Source organism: Arvicola amphibius, chromosome 8 (genome assembly GCF_903992535.2).
Source record: "Arvicola amphibius chromosome 8, mArvAmp1.2, whole genome shotgun sequence".
Classification (NCBI taxonomy): domain Eukaryota; kingdom Metazoa; phylum Chordata; class Mammalia; order Rodentia; family Cricetidae; genus Arvicola; species Arvicola amphibius.
The window spans coordinates 124,452,784-124,476,329 of NC_052054.1; the positions used below are offsets into that span (position 1 = coordinate 124,452,784).

The 23,546-nt window shown below is 41.1% G+C and overlaps 1 pseudogene; it reads right to left on the reverse strand.

Moving 5' to 3' along the window:
• Positions 1-13,102: 13,102 nt before the first annotated feature.
• LOC119821979 lies at positions 13,103-20,289 on the reverse strand (annotated as a pseudogene).
• Positions 20,290-23,546: the final 3,257 nt, after the last annotated feature.

The window sequence follows — 23,546 nt, forward strand, 5'->3', positions numbered from 1 at the left end:
TGTTTTGTTTTATTTTGTTTTGAGAAGTGTCTGGAATTAAACTTGGAGCCTTGCACATGTTCTTATACCAGCCCAAATATTCCCCAGCTTTCAAAAGATCCCAGCGCAAGACAGATGAAGAGAGTGCAAAGGAATCTGCCTCTAAGTAGACTTTCTATTGTTCCTATGTGGCGGGGTGCAGTGCAGACACACAGTTGTTGTGTTGTGGGCTGTAAACTCAGTGGATTGTAGTTCAAAGCCACATTTAAAGATGATAAGGGTTTAAGAATAACTTGGCTGAAGCCTCAGGATTTCAGTCTTCCCTAAATTGTTTCATCTTATCAAGTCTCCTTAGTATTGCAAAGTGTCCTAAACTAGTTTGAGCTTCACTAGGACCAGGTCTTTTTGGTGGATTTCAGTGGCCTGTCCTAGTGAAATGAGAAAGGAGAGCCTTCGCTCCTGAAACACTGTGGTCAGGTTGACACAACAGCTATAAAAGCAACTCTCAGAGGGGGCTCTGTCACTTACGAAAATATCCACGACACTTGTCACAACAGGAAAACATGCAGTGAAAAAATATGCAGTGGCCATATAGTTCCATGGGGAACTATAGGCATAGTTAGAAGGTTGAAACCAAGCCATAATTTTGAAGACAAAAAGGAGGGGAATGATATCAGACACTGTGGCATGCATCCGACGGGCAGAGTCCTCTGAGGGCTTTGGGAGTCTACTCAGCTGTTTTTAAGCATTTAGACAACCACCTTGATGGTGTGTGTGTGGGGGGGGAACAGGAAGAGTAATAGGAAGGGAGGAGGGGGAGTTGCCATCAGTGATTTACAAGTGAGCCACCACAGCAGGTGGTCCCAGGTCACACAGATTTAGCTGCAAGATCCCAGAGCAAACACTTTCTGGCAGAATTCAGTTTTTCATGAATTTTCCCCTTATATAGTATTTTTCTATACTTTTCTTCTTTCTCCTATACAATTAGCTAATATGGTCACTGGGGCCTGAGCATGTCTGCCATCTACTTTTGTAGAAAGAAGGGATGGAGAGAGGGTCAGGCTTCGGGAGAGTCCTAAATCTGGAACAAAGGACTTCCTTCTGCTTTTCTTCTCTCCTTCCCCTCCCATATTTTTCTCACCTCTTTCCCTAGCAATTGAAAGACAAGCTCCAGGGCTGGAGAGATGGCTCAGGGACTGAGAGCACCAGCTGCTCTTCCAGAGGTCCTGAGTTCAGTTTCCAACACATGGTGGCTCACACCATCCATGGTGGAACCTGACACACTCTTCTGGTCTGCATAGATAGAGCACTAATATACATAAATAAATACATCTTAAGAGACAAGCTCAAAAAATTCATGCAGTCCTTGGCAAAAGGAAAAATAGAAGATGATCCTTTTTCCCTGCATCAAATTTGGACCTTGGGATAAGAAAGTAAAAAGAATAATCAAGACTCACTTTGATATATCAAAGTAAGGCTAGAGACCAGGATTCAAATTTGGGGTGAGACTTCCAGAAAGGAGCTACGAACATGTGCCTGGAACATTCCTCTGGGTTCTGACTAGGATGGATCTGCAGTGGTAAGTTTGTACCTGCAGCAAAGTACAGTCCACATATATGCTTCCTTAAAATCTGTGTGAGCAGGAACTGTGACAGAGAGAGGGAGGGAGGGAGAGAGCGCGCGTGCGCGTGCACCTGTTAGATATGCTAATAAAACTCTCCTCAGGTTTGCCAGGGCAGTAGGAAATGGTGTGCATTCTGCAATGGGCATTCTTGCGTTTGTTAAGATGATGCTTGAATAGGTAGTAGCAACTTCCCGCAGCTACAAGTCTCCAAATTGGTGTGAACCTAAAAAACAACGCACACTGTTATTGAGCCATCTAGATTGTTAGTAGGACAGTGTTCTCCACTCCAGCTGTCTTATTGCTACGAGCATCCCCTGCCATTGCCTTGCACTGTTCCCTTCATTTATTTTATTCTGAGCTACTTAGCAGAATAGAATATTGTTCACATAATCTCAGGAAACGAAATTCAGCTGGCCATCATTTTCATAGCAGTGTTGGAGCTTTGTCCTGTTCCCTTTCAATCCCCTCCACAAATGAGAAGATGCACTTTTAGAAGTAATTACACAGATACCAGCTTCAGCACCATTCTATTCTCCAACAGCTTTCAATTAGATGCAATTCCAATTAGGTACTGTATTTGGAACCGAGCTTCATACAGCCTCAAAAGCTCCAATTTGAAAAGGCACGTGCATGGCCTGAGACCTTCCTGCTACATTTTACATATGAATGCTTTCTACAGACCTTATGTAGAACTAAATAAATGTAGATATTAAGAAACATTCTGGGAGCAGATATTTAAACAGTTGGGAGCAGATATTAATTCTTATTATAAATCACCTCTATTTAGCAACATTTTACAGAACAAATACAAACTAATTAAAGAAAACACTCTGCAGCTGTTGGATAAAAGATCATTATGAAATTAAGAGAACACTAAGAATTCTAATCAGAAAACTGTCAACAAGGGAAATAACAAAGATGGACTGAGGAATTTCTTCTGAGCGGCATTTTCTCATTGAAGGAAACCCCAAGATGGTTTAGCCTCTTGCCCCCACTTTAACTGGTCACACACTATTATTTATTCAAGAATTAAACTCACTATTACTGTTTTTAGCCCGGTTCTGACACGTATGACCTTGTTTGACAATCTCTTTGCTTATGTCCAAGAAACCCTTGAGGTCCTTTGCGGAGTATGCGGGCCTGACTCCAGGACGACTCACGCGTGGGCAACTGTGTTAATGCACTTGTCGCCACACTTCTAAAGGGAGAAGTTCTAGATGCTAAGTGACATGATTGTAAGATGCTCCAAAAGCCGTGCGATAGTAATTCCTGAAAGCATTAACTGTTTCCAATAAAATCCCGTTACAGCAGACAATTACCACCACCACGACAGCTTTGGGTAATTCATCTTCCTGGGATCTTATGAAGGAGTGAATCCGAGAGGCGCTTCTCATCCCGTCCGTGTGCTTTTTTTTTTTTTTTTTTTTTTTTTTTTTTTTTTTTTTTTTTTGGTTTTTCGAGACAGGGTTTCCCTGTAGTTTCTAGAGCCTGTCCTGGAGCTAGCTCTTGTAGACCAGGCTGGCCTCGAACTCAGAGATCCGCCTGCCTCTGCCTCCCGAGTGCTGGGATTAAAGGCGTGCGCCACCACCGCCCGGCCCGTCCGTGTTCTTAACCTCTCTTGCCTCCAAATAACAGAAATGTCTAATTTGAGTGAAAGTAAAGTTACACAGAAAACATGACATTTTTTCAGGAAATTCTTTAAGGAAGAAAACGACACAGCAACCCGCTGCTATTATCATAGGCAGAAGGAAGAATGAATGTCCTCCTGTCTCCTGTGTTCACACTAAAATTATCCATCAGAGAAGGAACTGGAGGAGAGACATGGGGCAGAGCAGGGGTACAGGATGGACCCTTTCCTTACCTACTTCAGACGGCTACACTGAGTAGAATCCCCGGGCCTCTTGCAACATGCAGGCAGAGACTGTATGGTAATGTAACAGTAGCAGCTGCCTCCTTTTCAAATTTCCATTCAAAGGCATAATACCAGTCCACCCAAACAGAAGGAAGAAAAAAAATAAACATATGCACACATATGCTAGGACCTTGGCCAATATGTAGAAATGGTTTTCTGACAACAACCCACGAAAATGGTGATCCTGATCTACAATCCCAGATTACATCAACAACTCCAAGGAAATGAAAGGAATGAAAATATACATTTTAGTGTGTGCAGGAAGTGAGTCCATAGAAACTGCCTAACTGCTGAGCTTGTAGTGAAATGGATTGGAACGCATTTCAAAGTTAGTTGTCGAACAGTGTGAAACTGTTAAATAACCAAGAAAAAAGAAGCAGGAAGGGGAATCGAATAAAGAAAATATAATAACCATCTCTCAGATGACAAAGGTTTATGCACTTTAGATTCACTCCTTCATAAAATCCCAGGGAAATAAATTATCCAAAGTTGTCATTATGGTGGTAATTGTCTGCTTTAATGGGATTTTATTGGAAACAGTTAATGCTATCAGGAATTACTATCGCATGGCTTTTGGAGCATCTTACAATCGTGTCACTTAGCATAGGCATGTCCTGTGAATATTAATAGCCGCATTCCAAGTTGTTCATCAGCAGTGACCTTCAAGCTTGCTAAGTACCATTTGTGAAGCTCAAATTAGAAAGAAGAGATCCAGCCCCCAGGGTCTGATTTCTTCATCATGACCTGAGAGTCAGGGAAATGAAGGGGTGAGGAGGCCAGAGACTCTTCTGTGGGTTGTTCACCTGATGCTAAATTTATGTAAATCAACCACAACAATCTTCACACTTTAATATATTTCTCTCGCTGAGAATAATCCAATTATTCAATACAGCATGTACTTTTCAATACAGCATGGTCAGTATATAAATGTGGAGACTATTTCTGGATATTTTACAACTATGAAAAAAATCAAGCAAGGACAACAGACACTCTAGAAATAGATTTTCAAATAAATAGAAGCTTTCTATATATCTGTGTTATTAGACATCAGTAGGAAAATGCATATTTAATACCTAGTATTGAAGCATTTTATTTTCTACCTGGGAAAAATTAATTCAAGTTTTATATCATATTCAAAAATAAAAAATTCAGAGATCAATATAAGAATAAAGGGAAACACTTTTAAATTTTGGCTTAGGAAAAAATTTCTTAACAAGGATTTCTTTTTAAAAGATTTATTTTGTTCTATATAAAATGTGAGTGCATGTACCCAAGTACATGTATATGCACTACGCTTGTGCAGGTTCTCATGGAGGCCAGAAGAGGGTGTTGGAACTGGAATTAGAGGTGGTTGTGAGCCATTCAAAATGGGTCCTGGGAACCAAATCATGGGTCTCTGCCAGAGCTACAAGTGTTCTTAACTGCTGTGCCATCTCTCCAGCCCCAACAGTGACTTCTCATAAACAACTCCCAAAGGAATGGACTGAACAAATTTAAATTAAAAGAATGTAGGTTGAACATGGTGGTACCTACCTATAATCCCAACACTTGGGGGCTGAGAGTGGAAGATCACAGCTTCAAGAACAGTCTAGGATACATATTAATAGACTATATAATGATAGCTCAGCTTGTCTTAAAATAAATCTGTATAAAACACATGGATAAATACGTTTCATAAAGAACATATTTACAAATATTCATACTTACAATATAATTATCTCCTACAAGGAAATGAGAAAGGCATGTTAAAGCCCTCTATAAAATGGAAAAACTCTTTATGTAGAGAATTCACAAAAGGTAAATCTGAATGGCCTGTTAGTATACACTAGAAACAGTCAACATCAGTCCTAATTGACACACAAATTAAAATATAATATAATACTAATTTATATTATTCTGATAAACCAAGATAATGAAATTTTAAATTAAGTTTTAGTGAGAATTTGTAGTTCTAGGAACTTATACACTGAAAAAAAGGGTATTTAGGGTTCATCTTTGAAAGCCAATACAGTAATACCTTACAAAGTTGATGATGTCCATATGCAAGGACAAGTAAGTCCAGTTTGCACTCTCGCAAATACAGAAGAACTTAGATGACATTATGGTCATTATGTCATCAAAAGGAGCTAGAAAAATAGATTACATTGCATTTATATGATGAAATATCACAGTATCAAAATTGGATTGCATTGAAATGTACATATGTAGATAAATCCTTCAAACAAATCCAAGGTAAAAGATGCAGGACAATTTACATAGTTGACCATATTTTGGTTTTTCTACATGTTTGTGTATGTATCTATCAACACATGTACCTATTTGTCTTTTTCTCTTTGTCTTCTTTCTTTTCAGTACCCATAGGAGATTGTATTTCTGAGGGCAATTTTAATTCATGGCAAAATCCAAAGGAAGGTGTAGAGATTTCTCGTAGGTTCCCAGTGCCTACTCATGGAAGCGCTCTTGGGTGCTGGGTAACAGTCCATCAGCTGCCTTTGCAGGTATTTCTCCCCTCCACACCTTGTCTTCTCATTCTCTTTACAGTATGGGTTTTTTCCCCAGAGGAAACATCCTTAATTTTAACAAACTCCAACTTATAAATCTCTTCATGGATATGTCTCTTGTGTTATAGCTGGAAGGTCACTACTGTACTCCGGATCAACTCAGTTTCCTCTCATGTCACCCAGTTTTATGGCTTTGTAATTTACCTTCAGGCCTATGAGTCACTTTGAGTTACAAACCTGCTTGGTGTTCTCTGAGAGTCCCAAATCCATGGTTATTCTCAGTCACAATCAATCTCTTGCTCTTCTATCCTTTCAACTAAATTCACCTGGATTACCGAAGAAGACTCCATTGTCTCCAGTACTTTCAGATACTCCTCAGCCTACCACCTGTACCACACTGTTAAAGGAAGCAACAACCTCATCACTTCCCTGCCACCTCCCAGTCTCACCATGGCATCCTGTGCGTGTGCAGTCAACGTTTATGTTGCTGCTCCAGATGGAACTGAGCTATTGTTTCTATGACTACTGATATATCATTGTGTTAAGAAAATGTTTCTTTTAGATAAATAGAGACCTGAACACGTGACACATAATTTTTTTGGTATTAAGTGAAGTTGCAGTAGAAAGAGCTTGAGAAAGCTGGTCACATTGCATCTGGAGTCAGAAGGGAGCAATAAATGCATGCACTCCAGTGTTCAACTCCGTCCTCTATATCATCTAGGATCCCTTGCCTAGGGAATGGTGTCACCCACAGTAATGGCCTTTACGCACAATTAGCATAATCTGTACAATCACCACTGGCATGCCCAAAGTCCCATCTCCCAGCTGATTATAGATTTTCTCAAACTGACATTAGCACTAGCTATCACTGTAAACAAATAATAATTTTAAAACTAGAAAATAAAAGACACCTCATATTTTATAAATCTTTTCTTTCTTTTCTATTTGCAATGCAAAAGGGAGGAAACCTTGTCTCCTAATTGTCTTGGTGAGTAAAGAGACACTTGCTGTGAAGAGACACTATGACCACAGCAACTCTTGTAATGGGAACCATTTAACTGGGACTGGCTTAGAGTTCAGAAGTTTTGTTCAGTGTCTTCATGGTAGGAAGCATGGCAACATGTAGGGAGACATGGTGCTGGAGAGGTGGCTGAGAGTTCTCCATCTGGATCTGCAGGCAGCAGGGAGAGAGGGAGAGAAAGAGAGAGGAGACAGAGAGAGGGAGAGAGAGAGAGAGAGAGAGAGAGAGAGAGAGAGAAAGAGAGGAGAGACTGAAACTGGGCATGGCTTGGGTTCCTGAAATCCCAAAGTCCACTGAAGTGACACACTTCCTTTAACAAAGCCACACCTACACACAACAATGCCACACCTCCCAATAGTGCCTCTCCCTGATGGGTAAACATTCAAATATATGAGCTTATTGGAGCCATTCTTAGTCAAAGCACCACACTTGACATTTGGTCTAATACAAAAATTTAAAAAAAGATCAACCCTTATCTTAAGTTTTTCTTTTTGTTCTCACTTTTCTGATGCACTTGGGCACTTGTTTTTAGTCTGATCTACTCCCCTGTCAACTAGAATCCTTCCTCTAATGCTGTCCATAGCAAGTTGAGCAGAAATCAGTCCGTGCAGTATTGATTGAGCAGACAGATACGGAAGCCGGCACTCCTCCCAGGGGAGGGCTCAGAAGAACCAAATTCAACCTGTGGTGACATCCACATCCTGAGATTAACCCCCTGCACATGTGCACAATTGCCCAGAATTTATGTCGGGAAGCTAACACCAACTCGGCTCAGAATGAAAGCGCAGATTCAGTGAACAAGCTCACACCTGTTCAGGGCAGAGGGCGGAGGCGCAAACACCAGGGAGTGGGAATGGAACATGCTTTCTGAGCCAGTTAAGGAAATTAAAAATAGTCTCAGAACTGTCATTCATCAGATGCTATCCTCAATACTTAAGGAATCTCTGAGAAAGTAAAAATGGAAGCACAACTCATCTTGAAATGTCCTTGACTTGTGGTGGTGTACTTAAGGAACCTGCCAAAGTTGGACCAGCTGTGTGGGTAGATCCACCCTTACCCAGTTTCCTAGGAGGGAATTAATGATCAGTAAAATCAAACCAGAGCTGAAAGTAAGGACACACTTCATTCCTGCTTAGGATTAGAGAGGATCAACATTCCTACAAAAGCCAGAGGAGAGTAACAAGAATTCATCCTTGGGACTCTCAAGGTCTAGAGTCCGAATTTAGAGAATCCTTAGGTAATTTTATGTCTCACATCCTGACTCTTCCTTTGGGCTTCCCTCTTCAGTCTTTCTTTCCTAGTATTAGTTTGTACATCTGTTTATTCAGTAACTTTGCATTAAATATTTGCTATGTCCATAGCTCTGCTAGCTACTTGCCATGATACGAGATCATGGATGCTTAATATCCAGGGGTGTTGCTGGAGGAGCCCTCCACCCCATTTTTGTTCATACTGGGTGTGCCTCTGGATAGAAGACTCTTATACTTCTCTGTGATCCATATGAACTGATCCTACTTATGAATTTCAGTTCAATATATTTGATCGATCTGCTGGCTAGTATTTTTGATTTGTTTTGTTTATTTCTCAGCCGGGCTCACCAGGCCCTCCCACCCAATTGCCCACCTACCTGCCTGCCTGCCGGTGCCAACCGGTGAGGTTCGCTGGGAAAGCACCAACCTACCTGGTGGTGGCTGGCCTGCATCCGTGGGTGTGTGTGTGCGTGTGTATGTGCATGCGTGCGTGAATGTGTGTGTCAATTGGAGAAGGTCCCGGGGAAAGCACCAACCTGCGTTTCTCATACAGCAGAAAATAAGCAACTGAAGCTTTGAGGATATTTAATCACTTAGAGCCATTTCAGCCACAAGGAGACACCTGCCACAATTCAGTGTCATTTCTTCATCTCTCACTCCCTGTCAACAGGAGGGCTCATGACGTCCCAGCATCAGAATCCAGGAATGGAGTTCTGGCGTAGATATTTTGTTCTAACAACTTCCCAGCTGATTTCAGTTAACAATCCCACGCAGAGCCAACACTGCATGGATGTCCAAGCAGCTCTCATGTGGTCCCTGTGCTGTTTCTGACAACTGATGCTGAAATGGTCTTTCTGTGATCATTGATATTTCCAAAAGAACTTAGAAAATTATTAGCTGTTCATGTTAGAATTTAGAAGAAGACAACCATTCTCCGACAGCAGATTCCAAGGATCCGTGCTAGTATATCTCCAACTAAGGGTAACATGAGGGAAATTCTAAATCTCCTGAAGAAATTTAGTTTTACAAGTCACTAAGCATTGTTGGTGGCAAGAATTATGACGGCTGTGCCTTTTCCTGAAGAAAAGTTTGCCTCCCTTGTCCCCACAGCTCTTCCTTCCATTAGCAGCCCTAAAAGGCAAATGTACCAAAAGAGTATGTTTTTATAACTAAGTTAAACATTATAGCCAAGCAGTGTAGTAGGCCCCAAATTTCCTAATGGACCCAATGAAGAAAGAACTGGAAGGTTACATTAGACTTTTCACAAAATAATTATATCACAAAAGGATCCGGACAGTGTTGGGCACAGTGAAGTATGTATGGAAGCTGTACAACCTTGTTAGAAAGTCTAAATATATACATATAGGACTCAAATGCAAGCAACAAAATGTAAGTATTTTGAAACTCTCCTAGCTTTTAATCCCAGCATTTGGGAGGAATTGGCAGATGGATCTTTGTGAGTCTGAAGTCAGCCTGGTTGACATAGCAAGTTCCAGGATAGCCAAGGCTGCATAGTGAGATCCTGTCTCAAAAAAACAAAAGCAAAAACAAAACACACAAACACAAATCCAACAACAAACAAACAACAAACAAACAAAAAAACTCTTCTAGTTACCATTCCGAACCTTATTTAATCATTTAATGTCTCTCTCTGCCTCTCTCTCTCTTTCCCTCCTCCCTCTTTTTCTCCCTCGCCCCATTTCCCTTTTTGGTGCTTGAGAATTGTCTGTAATCTGTCAATCATGTGTTAAATAAACACTGATTGGCCAGGCAGAAAGTATAGGCGGGACAACCAGACAGGAAGTAGAAATGATGCAATGAGAACAGGAGAATTCTGGGAAGGAGGAAATTGATTCCTCCCAGTCCTGCACAGATCACCAAGGAAGCAGGATGTGACCTTCCAGCTGAAAAAGGTACCGAGCCATATGGCAAAAAATAAATAAGAATGGCTTAATAAAAGTTACAAGAGCTAATAAGTAGCCTGAGTTAATGGGCCAGTCAGCTTTATAACTTATAGAGATCTCTGTGTTATTTTCTTTGGAGCTTGCTGGCTGTGCGGTACCGAGCAGGACACAAACCCCAACAAGCAGGCAGGCCCCGTCAGTGATACAGCTTTTCCTCTCTATTTCTCCTACAAAGAAACTTTCTACTTGAATTTAAGGCTTATCTTTTTTATTAATACTATTATGCACCAAGGCATACACACACACCACACACACACATATACACATACACACATATATGTATATGTGTATATGTCTCTGTCAATTCTAGAGTTTTGGAAGTTGTTTACAATGTACTTCCTGTTAACTTAAGTAATATTGTATCCTACTGGGGTCTTTGATGAAGGCAAAGAATAAATAGTTATAATTATAATTTTCCTTAGTTATGATAAAAGATAAGATAGATATAAATATTGTAACTGTAATTCTTGCTTGATACCTGTTTTGTTATATGGTAATTTTACTATGTTAATGCTAAAACTTTCCTTTTTATTTAGACAGAAAAGGGGACGTAATGTGGGAGTCCCCTCTCTATGCAGTGAATATGATTTATTGCCATTGGTCAATAAAGAAGCTGCTTTGGGCCTATGACAGTGCAAAATAGAGCAAGGCAGGAATTCCAAGCAGAGATAGAGGAGAAAAGAAGGCAGAGTCAGAGAGACACCATGTAACTACCAAAGAATATAGGCACCACATCCTTACCTGTAAGCCACAGCCTCGTGACGATACACAAATTAAAAGAAATGGGTTAATTTAAGATGTAAGAGTTAGTTAATAAGAAGCCTGAGTTAATAGGCCAAGCAATGTTGTAATTAATATAGTTTCTGTGTAATTATTTCTGGTCTGAGTGGCCAGGAACAAACAAGCAATCTCCTATTATACACACATACACGCACACACACACACATGTATATGTATATGTAATATATGCTACGTATAATTAATATATTATCTATACTATAATCATAACTAATAATTATATATACTATATGTATTCTATAGTATATACTATTACTATTATAGCTATTATAGTAATTATATATTACATATTGCTAGTACAATGTATTATTATACACATCTTTGTGTTGTGATACAACAGTGTCATCTAAAAACAAAATAAACAAAACATAATATGTAGAAAAGTTGGTGACTTTTGAGTTTGGCCATATTCATAGTGGTTCTGTGGTATATGCACAGCCCTCGGGCCACTGGTTGGACATGCCTGTGAATGAAACATTAATATTAAACAATATTATTGAATATGTTACATATTCAAATTTATAGGCAAATACACTTCTGTTACTTGATCTTCACTCTTTCAGTGGAAAATGTGAGTCTCTGCTCTGCTGTTTTGTTCACTTTTGCTCAAGATTATTACACTGATAATAATCAATTTTATCGATAGTTCACATTTTCAGTGGCTTATGTTTTTATCAATTGTGTATTCATCTTGTGTACACTAAATCTTTCACTAGCTTCTGCGATGCATATTTCCATGCTACCACGGTTGAGCATCACTAATTCATATACTTGAGCCTTGAATTAATAGACTGTAAGATACATACCATTTCACCTCCACTGGGTATTGCCAAATTGATCTACAAAGCATTTATCCCTTAAAGAGTATCTTCTCCAGATCAGGGGGTGAGAGTTTCTAATTGATTTTCTTAAAGTGATATGGGAATTCTTTCAGGCCAAGCCTAGCTGCCACGTCATGAGTAGCATTCTTATGCTACCAAGTTCTGCTCTGTGCTTCCCTGATAAAGCTGCAGCCCAAGAGCTTGGGATGGCTGAGGCTTTTAAGGGAGAGTATTTGGGTAGGGATCGTTTGGTTATAACCGTCCTTTAAATCCCAGAATCATTGTACAAATACACAAAGTGTGAACGTGGCGATAGTAATGAGTCAACCAGAATGGCTTTACAACAGAGATTTTGTAATGAATCTTCTCTAAGAAAAGTAGACACTGAGCTGAAAATGCCATTCTCTGTATTAGACATTAAAGTTAATGATTAGAATAAATCTATCCAAAAGCGCCTTTTCTTTTTTTAAGCCGAAGAAGGATGGGATAAAACTACTGGTGGGTGAAAGTAGAAGAACGATCAAGGCTGATAGGCTGCACCCCATGAAAGGTAGATGTTAATAGCATGGTTAATTCTTCCCTATTAAAGTTAATGTACATTTCTTGAAGGCTGGAGATTGTTTACATAATTCATAGCACAAAGTCTGCTCTTAGCTTCATGACAGAACACAAGCAATCTTTTTCTTTATTCCCTAATTCTTTCTCTCAAAAAAAATGTACTAATAGAGAAACTCATGAGAAGCATGGAGAAAGTAAGTACACTCTTTTTTTTAAGATTTATCTATTTATTATGTATACAACATTCTGCTTCCATGTATGCCTGCATGCCAGAAGAAGGTGCCTGATCGCATTACAGATGGTTGTGAGCCACCGTGTGGTTGCTGGGAATTGAACTCAGAACCTCTGGAAGAGCAGCCAGTGCTCTTAACCACTGAACCATCTCTCCAGCCCCAACTACACTCTTATAAAAAGATTTGTTCCACATGGTTTCTGTCTTCTTCATGTAAAAATAGCATTTCCAGGCTGGAGAGATGGCTCTGCAGTTAAGAGCACTGGCTGTTCTTCCCAAGAACCTGGGTTCAATTCCTCCCAGAACACACAGCTGTCTGTAACTCTTGTTCCAGGGAATTTGATTCCTGCATACAGACATACTTGCAGGCCACCAATGTATATAAAATAAAAATAAATATTTAAAAGAATAGTGTTTCCAATGTGAGGAGGAAATGGAATCATCAAACGTGGAACTTATCACTCTGAGCCCATGTCTCTTTATCCCCCAGGCCTGGAAAGTCTTCTTCCAGAGTCGGAACATCTTGGCTTTTTAGACCAATAGCCCTGGAGATGGTTTCCACACATGGGTTATGGTAGAGCTTGGCCTTGATACAAGAGAAAAGTACAAGAACAGATAAGCATCACAGAAGATGAAATCTGCAGGGAAGCCAACGGCACATAGAGCTGAACAAAGATTAACAGAGTAAAGGGTTTCGTTGGAAGTTTCCACTTCTCAAGGGACTGCCTCACAGCTTAGAATTTCAGAGACCCCATTTCCTGAGCATTCAGATTTAAAATTCTGTGTCTGTTTAAGCGCTCTCGGACTCTGTTTGCTTAAGAAAAAAGAGGAAATACAAGGCCCAGAAACACTGTAGTGCTGTGAGCCAGCAGGTGCCGAGGGATGGCCTGCTATTTACTTAGACGTGTTGTCTTGCCCTTCCCAATCCCACACTCAGCATTTCTTTTCTAGAAGATTATTGAAATGGGACTTGTGAGAAACACTGTCCATTTCAACAAATAGCAATCCAATTCTTCTGTACATGTCTCCAAGGCAGGGCAAAGTGCACCCTGAGAGCTGGACTGGCAGGCACCGAAACTAAGAGTCGTAACTGTCAAAGGGCACCAGGGAGGACCTGGGCACCAGGGAGGACCTCCACTTGCTCTTGGCTTCACCTGTCTTGTTAATATATGATAAATATAATATATTGCCACTCCATTTTGCCTTCTTCCTGGCCTTCACCGTCTCACCTTCCTGTCAGAGATGCCCAGGGTTACTTAATTTAAAAATAAAAAATATGTATAAGATGAGCTGCAGAGCTAGACCTCAGGTCAAAGTTCCTCATTCAAGGGAATAGCTGTTTCATGTGCCTTAAATCCAGGTACCAGGTTTATAGCTATATTGGTACCCTCCGTGTCATTCCCTCACCCGACACAAGGACTGTGGCCACCAGTTCCCGGAAAATGCTCAGTGCACCGTAGCATGGGTTCCTGAAGACACGGTGAGAGACATGGTTACTTTCCTGGGCCTGATTTAGAAAACCCTGACGACAACAAGAAAAAGCAATGCTCCATCAGTCGCAGGTTATTCTCGTCCCTACACTTGTTCTTAGAATGGAGCCTGTCACACTCATGTTCTCTGAAGCCCCCAACACAAGCTGGAACCCAGGGCCCCGCTGATCCCTACTGACTCCACCCAGGGTCCCCGGTTACTTCAGAAGGCAGTATTGCTTCTGAAACTTAACATTTTACTAAACTATACCATACATTTGGGAAATGTGCACAATTGTTAGGCATAAAGCCTAATTGGGTTTTCACCAAGTGGATTATCACCAGCCCCTAAGGCACCTTTGTATTCTAACCCCAATCCTAACCCTCATCTCCAGAGAGCTCCACCTTCCTGTCTTTAAAGGTCGTGAGTTACTTTTGGTTGGTTTTGAGTTTTATGCAAATGGAATCCTTCAGGTTATTTGGGTTTTATGAATTTTTAACTCAAAACTGTGTGAGAGGGGGCTGGAGACATGGCTCAGTGGTTAAGAGCATTGCTTGCTCTTCCAAAGGTCCTGAGTTCAATTCCCGGCAACCGCATGGTGGCTCACAACCATCTGTAATGAGGTCTGCTGCCCTCTTCTGGCCTGCAGACATACACACAGACAGAATATTGTATGTATAATAAATAAATAAAAACTGTGTGAGAGTGGCCTGTATTACCTCACCTGCCTGTCATTGTGCCCATTTTCATCGGCACACGGTATTCCATTGCATGAGTGTGCCATACTGTAAGTGGACGTTTTGATGGGCTTCAGTTTTACACCGCACTGAGTAATGTTGCCCCAGGTGTGTGTAGATATAAATATGCATCTCTGTGTGCATATTTTGTAGGCCGTATGCCTAAAAATGGAACCACTAGCTTTTAAAGTGGATGTTTAGCATGTCTTCATCTTTTTGTTCTGGAAGATAGTTTTTCAATTTCTTTTCCAAAAGAAAAATCTCATTTCAAAAGCTCCATTTGTCAGCTGCTTCTGGGAACTTGCCTAAGAATTGGAGAACAACAGCAAAGCAATGGGCAGTAGCCACCACCACCCTTGAAATCTGTGCTCTCTACCCTCCTTAGGAGGTCGAAGTCACCAAGGACTGCTGACCAAGAGTCTGACCATTGGCAACCCCTCTTCTAGTGCCACAGCCCCTCTCTCGAGGTGGCATCTGTACTGTGTGCCCTTCCATGCTGCCACTGGGATTTTCTGTCCCTTTCTTACTCCCTCCTTGCCAGCATTACATACTACAGTACCAGAATTACACAATGAAGCAAGCTCTGAGCAATTTTAATCACTATAAATGCCCTTCCTTAAGAAACACTACACCCTGCCTCCGAGAAAAGCAGCAACCAACCATGCCAAGGACCAGGGCTTACGATCTCCTCCACAAGACATCATTCCTGAGCACCGGCCCCAGCGTGGCCCTGGATGTGGCATGACCCATAACAAGGCAACTGAAAGCAGAAGGAGAGAAATAGCACCCTTCTCCTAGTTACCCAGGGATTGGATTGATTGAGTGTTGAAGAAACAACATTGCTTAAAAACTTAGTGTTGAAAGGCATGTGACTGAAGAAAAACCTACCATTACCCCTTCCTGGTTCCTCATCGGGTCAGCAGCTCAGCACACACCCACTTAAGCAGAAGTAGTTGACAACATTGCAGAACACTTCTGGAAGATCTTCACTCCCCAGTTAGGACATTTTATTTTTAGCTGAACATCCTTCACTCGTCATTACTAGTCTCTGTAAAGTCTGAGCTAAGACTAGTCTCTTTATAATGAGACCATGTAATTACGTTTAAGTCATTACGTTTTCTCTTTCTGGGAGGTAAGTCAGTTTCCCTCTGTAAATGATGCCGAAGCCCCTCGTTTTTAGAGTGGGTTCTAATAGTAGATTGTAGGCTCATCAACAGTCTTCTGAGCCAGCTATTCCGATTCTTCTGAATGCTAAAATTTAAAGTGACATCTTAATTGAATTTTAATAAATGCTGACACCTGTAACGTCCTTTTATCCATTTGCTTTGAGGTCATTAAGTGTCGGCAGCTGGAGATCCCTCCGAGAACCTGATAGATGAGCCCCAGGTACCACAGAGCCCGTTTCCTAACTGTAGCAGGAAACATACAGATAAAATACTGAAAAATTATAATGACCATAAGAAAGAGTGCAATTCCTGTGCTAAACAGTGACATACTGTGTATGTGTGTGTGGTGGGAGGAGATGCTCAAATTAAAGCAGGATCTCTCTAAAGATGTCACATGTGGATTAAAATCTAAATGATCTGAGGTAGCAGCCACCAAGGGTGCACAGGAAAGTATCTCAGGCCAAGGGTAGAGTCATAGCAGGCCTGAGGGGGAAGGAAAGGATGAATACAGCATGACCAATGAGCTGGGAGGGCTATAGGAACTTAGAGGGAGGGAGAGGACAGAGGAAGTCCAGCCTTGCTGGCCATCACTTGGAGTTTCCTAAGTTCCACGTGACTGCTCCTTGTGACTGGTCACATGTACGAGTTTTTCTCTGGATGGCGAGAGTCTGGTCATCGTGTGCTCCTCCAGATCCTGGTTCCATCACACCCAAATCTTCACCCTTAATACTCATAATACCTTGGAAGTTCTTTTTCTTCCCTGAGCACCATTTCCTCTGAAGGATAATCTATTTATCATTTGTAGAAGCTGACATATTATTCTCTTTTAAAAACTTATTTGCATGATATCTGTGGGTGCACCCTCACATAGAGGTCAGAGAACAATTTGTTCATTGGTTCTCTTTCCCTTGCTTAGGGTCAATCAAGTTCACAGATAAGCTTGACAGGAGATGCTTTTACCCACTGAGCCACCTTGCTACCCTGCTAACATGTTATTCTATCCTATCCTATTCTATCCTATTCTATTCTATTCTATTCTATTCTATTCTATGAATAAATAATACATCATATCCCTATTTTTTCACATGTAATTATCCTTCCTTTAGCCAATAGGAAGCTTTAATTAAGAGCTTAGGGATTGGATTGCATTGAAATTCTTTTTCTGATTTTGACTCTTTTCCTGTGTGTGGCTAATGTACTGCTTTGTGTCTCTTGAGTCTTTTAGTCTGTTAGGTAGGAATGATGCCTGCTGGAAGCTGCTACAGGATTAGAAAAGGTGGCACACATTAACTTCCAGTGAGTGACTGTTAATAATAAAATTCCTTTTAAAAGCAAACAAACACTATAGAATTCTTCAATAAATAAAAATTTGCCATTGAACTGACCTCCATGACACTGACACTGTCCTTGACTTCCTGCTTGCAATGATGGCCACTGCTTCCTCAAAGTACCACCGCTGTTTCAGTAACTTTGGGTTCTTCTTGAAAAGAAGCTCATCCTTGACCCCAGAATCCTGTAGCTCTGAGAAAAGCTTCAATCTCACTTTCTGAAGCATCTTCTTTGTGGGTCTCTGTGGTCCATACTGTTTCCTCCAAAGCCTCTAATCTTTTCTCAACAATGGAACAAACTACCCCTGGTTCAAAGCTGATCCCTGTACATGGCATCTTGCAACCTTCGGGGTCAAACATGCCTGCTAGCCCATTTTTACACCTCCAGCAACCATACTGTCACACCATCCACAGCTAAAGGTTCTTCCCATGCGTGGGTTGGGGTCTGTGGCAGGACTGCTTCATAGATGAACCTAATATAGTATGTAAGCAGGCCAACTCCCAAGCAGGGCTCAGGTTAAAGGAGTTTGATTATCAGTGTCAAACATGGTGAGATAACTCAGACAACAGCTTTAGGTCCTCCAAGCCCTTGAATCCCTACTTGTTTGGGGATAGTGGAGGATCCTAGAACAGAACACCCCAGTATAGTCTCCAATGATGTCAGCTGCTTCGGTTGCAAGACCCTGCTCTCTTCCATCATCCTACACTTCCTTTTTCTTCCAGGATTCCTTATTCAGCTTGTCCACTGAGGAAGAGATGGTACAGAACTTCCTCTCAGGAACACCACAGATGGCGAACATCCCACCCAGGCTGCACAGATCATTTCCCTTGACCAGAAAATTGCCTATATGAAGTGAAATCGGGATCTTATACATGATCTTTGAGCATCTGAATCAGGAATCAGAAAGTCAAACTGACTAGCATTGCCAAAATTACACTGGTAGAATTAACCATAATGAGCCGGATGGTAGTGACACACACCTTTAATCCAGCACTTGGAAGGCAGAGGCAGGTGGATCTCAGTGAGTTCAAGGCCAGCCTGGTCTACAAAGCAAGTTCCAGGATAAGTAAGACTGTTACACAGAGAAATTCTGTCTCGAAAAACCAGAAAAAAAAAAAGAATTCACCATAATGGCATTGGGTTATAGTTGGGTTAACCCAGCAGTACACTTTAGCTATGTGGTGGCTAATGTTGGTCAGTTTGTTCATGCCAAATATGGAGCAAAAGGGATAGTGAGGTCATAAAAGAGGCACAGCAGCTGACCCTTCAGGTCACAGGTAAGCTTGACATCACCTCTGTACTTTCCAATCAGTGTTCCCTTGAGTTCAAACACAGGTCTATCACTCACCTCAACATGACACTAAAGCAGTGGACAGTGGCATCAAGCCCTACCCCTAACTGCCGTCTTCCATGGGTTCTAGTCTCTTGTACACTTGGGGGTTTTGAGCCCACACTCCTGGCATCATCATTGCCCACCTGTGCTTTCAGTTTCTCGCACTTGGCCACCTCCCTCTTGAGCTGCTTGGCGATGGGTCTCTGCTGCTTGCTCTCCCTGAGGTCACACTAGCTTCTCCAGCCCAGCACAGTCTGCATCTGGCAGCCAGCGAGAACTGACTGCTGTCTGAACCAACCTTGGTGGATCCACACTCGCCTTTATTAATGACAAGAAGTCAGCCTTTTTAATTCTGTGTTATCGGAGCCCCTTTTTTTCTCTTATCTCCAATGCTCTCATCAGTTTCCCAGGAGAACAGGAATGAACTCCAATTTATTCATCTACTATGACCTGGTAATAATACCACATTTCTGGTGCATACTCTAACATACACCAGGCTTAACACAACTGGGCAGTGTGTGAGAGATAAAAGTTCCAGCCGTTGCCTTGTCAGTGGCTGTGTATGCAAGGTTGTTGTATAAATCGGGGAAAAGAAGGGAATGCTGGTTGTCTCTATTCTTAGGCCCAAGAGTTTTAAACAGAAGACAAGTATTCTATCTGAATCAAATAAGAAATGCATTAGCATGTGGCAGAGCTTAACCATGTGGTAAGTCATCGTGCTTTTGCTGTCGTCTGTCATTCCCATGAGCTTTGGTAAGCTTCTATAAAAACTGCCACAGCAAATGGTACAGTCACACATAAGGACCACTTGGAAGATTTGGAGAGTCATCAGCTGCCACTAAGAACATGAATCCTCAGCTGTTGCCCTTCCTCCCTCACAAGTTGGGGTCACATAGTCCCATATGTGGGCCATAGAGAAATTTCATTTTAATTCTGATTACCATATTAAATTAAATCAGTGTTATAATTTCGAAAGGCATCTAAATTATTTTTCCACAAATAATTTCTGTATTTGTGACTGATACCTAAAAGACAAACATACAGTTCATTCAGTAGTACTGTTTTAAAATGTATGCTATACCAAATCAAATATTCAAAGAAAATTTACCAAGTAGAAAGGAAATTAAGCACTTTTTTCTTTCCCCCATCCTTCCTCTTTCCTTTCTTTTTGTTAAGCTTTAGGTTGCATTATTCCATATTTATTTTGCTTTCTTAAGAAATACAATAAAACATTTTATTTAGGGATACATTAACAAAAATTAAGAATAAAATTCAGGGGGTTCCCATGTGTCTTATTCATTCCTTCAGGAAGAACACCTTACATTTGTATATTCCCTTTGGAGTTTTCAGCACAGACTTCTACTTGGCTTCGTCACAGCCCAGCCATGCCTTGTGTCACTATAATATCCTTCTGTGTGTGTGTACAGTGCACATTTGTGGGCACAGCTAGGATGTGAATGTCAGAGGACAGCTTAGTGGAGTTGGTTCTCTCTCATGGTTACTCAGATTCTGGGCATGGAATGTGGGTCACTGACCAAATGCAAGCCATTGAACAATCCCACAAGCCCTGCAGGAAGTTATTAGCAGAACACATGTATTACATGTGTCACTATCAACAAGTCAATATTGGTACATCATTTTTAGCTGATGTCTCCTTTATCCCAGCACCCTGAGTAAGATCAGATGAATTCACCCCATTTCTTTATGTCTCTCCAGGCCGACAGTTTCTCAGCCTTTTCCTGCTTTTTGGTAACATTGACAATTTAAAGATGTTCTTTTTTTTATTATTCAAAGCAATATTTTCATCTATTTTAAACTATCTTATTCTTTTTTATTGTTTTTATTGCTCTATGCATTTTTCTCTGCTCCCCTCCCTTCCTCCCTTATCTCCTTCTCCCCTTCTCCCCTCTCCTGTGACTCCTACACTCTCAATTTCCTCAGGAGATCTCTTTTTCTCCTTACTATTTAGATCCATGTATGTCTCTCTTAAGGTCCTCTTTGTTGTCTAGATCCTTCAGTGTTGTAGATTGTAGGTGGGTTTTTTATTTATGAATAAAAGCCACTTATGAGTACATATTATATTTGTCTTTCTGGATTACCTCACTCAATATGTTTTTTTCTAGATCACGTCAGAGAGGGTGAGTCCTCCCATGGGGAGTCAACCAAGTCTGTCACATCCCTTGAGGCAGGACCAAGGCCCTCCCCGCTGTATCTAAGCTGAGCAAGGTATCCCTTCTTAGGGAACGGGCTCCAAAGAACCAGTTCATGCACTAAGGATAAATACTGGTTCCACTGTTAGTGATCCCACCAACTGCTCATGCCACACAACTGTCACTTCATGCAGAGGACCAGTTTGGTCTTGTCAGTCAGGAGTCAGTGAGCTCCACTAGATCGAGTCAGCTGTTTCTGTGCTATCCCCATCATGGTCTTGACTCCTTTGCTAGTCCTGTCACTCATCCTTCCTTGTGACTGGATTCCAGGAGCTTGGACCAGTGCGTAGCTGTGGTCTCTGCATCTGCTTCCATCTTGATGAAGGTTCTGTGATGACAAGTAAGGTGGTCATCAATCTGATTATAGTGGAAGGACAGGTTAGGTGCCCTCTCCACGATGGCTGGGGTCACCTTTGTAGAGTTTCCCTAGTGCCTGGTTTCTTGCTAACCCCTCAATGGCTCCCTCTTTCAAGGTATCTCTTTCCTTGCTCTCCCTGTCTCAACTCGATCTTCTCAGTCCCTCGTGTTCTCCTCCATGCTCCTCTTCTCTGCTCCCCACTCCCCTACAGCCCCTCCCCCTCCCCCCATGCACAATTTTATAAGGAGATCTTGTCTACTTCCCCTTCCTGGGGCTGTGGGCGTGGAGTGGGAATCCATGAATGTCTCTCTTGGGTTTTTCCTTGTTTCCTTTGTTCTCTAGGGTTGTGGACTGTAGGCAGGTTATCCTTTGTCAAATATCCACTTATGATTGAGTACATATTGTGTTTGTTTTTCTGGGTCTGGGTTACCTCACTCAGGATATTTTTTTTCTAGTTCCATCCATTTGCCTGAAAATTTCAAGATGTCGTTTTTTTTTTTATTATTATTATTACTGTAGCTCTATGGTGGAGCTTGGTGTCAGGGATGGTGATGCTCCAGAAGTACTTTCTTGTACAGGATTGTTTTGGCTATCCTGCATTTTTTGTTTTTCTCTATGAAGTTGAGTATTGTTCTTTCAAGGTCTGTGAAGAATTGTGCTGGGATTTTGATGGGGATTGCATTGAATCTGTAGTTTGTTTTTGGTAAAATTTTTATTTTTACTATGTTGATCCTACCTATCCAAGAGCATGGGAGATCTTTACATTTCTAATATCTTCTTCAGTTTCTTTCTTTAAAGGCTTAAAGAAGTTTTTCTCTGCCTTTTGGTTAGTTTGTGGAAGGGTTTGTCTATCCTGTTGATTTTCTCAACCAACTCTCTGTCTCATTGATTCTTTGTATTGCTTTCTTTGTTTCTATTTTATTGATTTCAGCCCTCAGTTTGATTTTTTTCCTGGCATCTACTCCTCCTGGGGGAGTCTGCTACTTTTTGTTCTAGAGCTTTCAAGTGTTCTGCTAAGTCACTAGTGAGAGATTTCTCCACTTTCTTTATGTAGGCACTTAGAGCTATGAACTTTCCTCTTAGCACTGCCTTCATAGTGTCCCATAAGTCTGGGTATGTTGTGTATCCATTTTCATTGAATTCTAGGAAGTCTTTAATTTCTTTATTTCTTCCTTGATCCAGGGGTGATTCAGTTGAGCATTGTTCAGTTTCCATGTGTTTGTGTGCTTTCTGCAATTCGTTTTGTTGTTGAATTCTAACTTTAAGCCATGGTGATCCTGTAAGATACAGGAGTTGTTCCAATTTTTGTATCTGTTGAAGTTTGCTTTGTTACCAAGTATGTGGTCAATTTTTGAGAAGGTTCCATGAGGTGCTGAAAAGAAGGTATATTCTTTTGTGTTTGGGTGGAATATTCTCTAGATGTCTGTTAAATCCATTCAAGTCATAACATGTTAGTTCCCTTATTTCTCTGTTAATTTTCTGTTTGATAGACCTGTCCAGTGGTGAGAGTGGGGTGTTGAAGTTTCCCACTATTAGTGTGTGGGTTTGATGTGTGATTTGAGCTTTAGAAGTACTTCTTTTACAAATGTGGATGCCGGGGCTGGAGAGATGGCTCAGAGGTTAAGAGCACTGACTGCTCTCCCAGAAGCCCTGAGTTCAATTCCCAGCAACCACATGGTGGCTCACAACCATCTGTACTGAGATCGGGCACCCTCCTCTGGTGTGCAGGAATACATCGAGGCAGAATGTTGTATACATAATAAATAAATAAATCAAAAAAAAAAAACAAATGTGGATGCCCTTGTATTTGGGGCATAGATGTTCAGAATTGAGACTTCATCTTGATGTATTTTTCTGTGATGAATATGAAATGACCTTCATCTCTTTTGATTAATTTTAGTTTGAAGTCTATTTTGTTAGATATTAAGATAGCTATACCAGCTTGTTTCTTAGGTCCATTTGATTGGAAAATCTTTTCCCAACCCTTTACTCTGAGGTAATGTCTATCTTTGAAGTTGAGGTGTGTTTCTTGTATGCAGCAGAAGGCTGGATCCTGTTTTCATATCCATCCTGTTAGCCTGTGTCTTTTTCTAAGTGAATTGAGACCATTAACAGTAAGAGAAATTAATGACCAATGATACCTGTTAATTTTGTTTTTGTTGTTGTTGGTGGTGGTAGTGTGTGTGTTTTTCCGTTCTTTGGGATTGGCTGTTGTGGGGTTATCTATTACCTGTGTTTTTGTGAGTGTAGCTAGGTTTTTTGGGTTGGAGTTTTCCTTCTAGT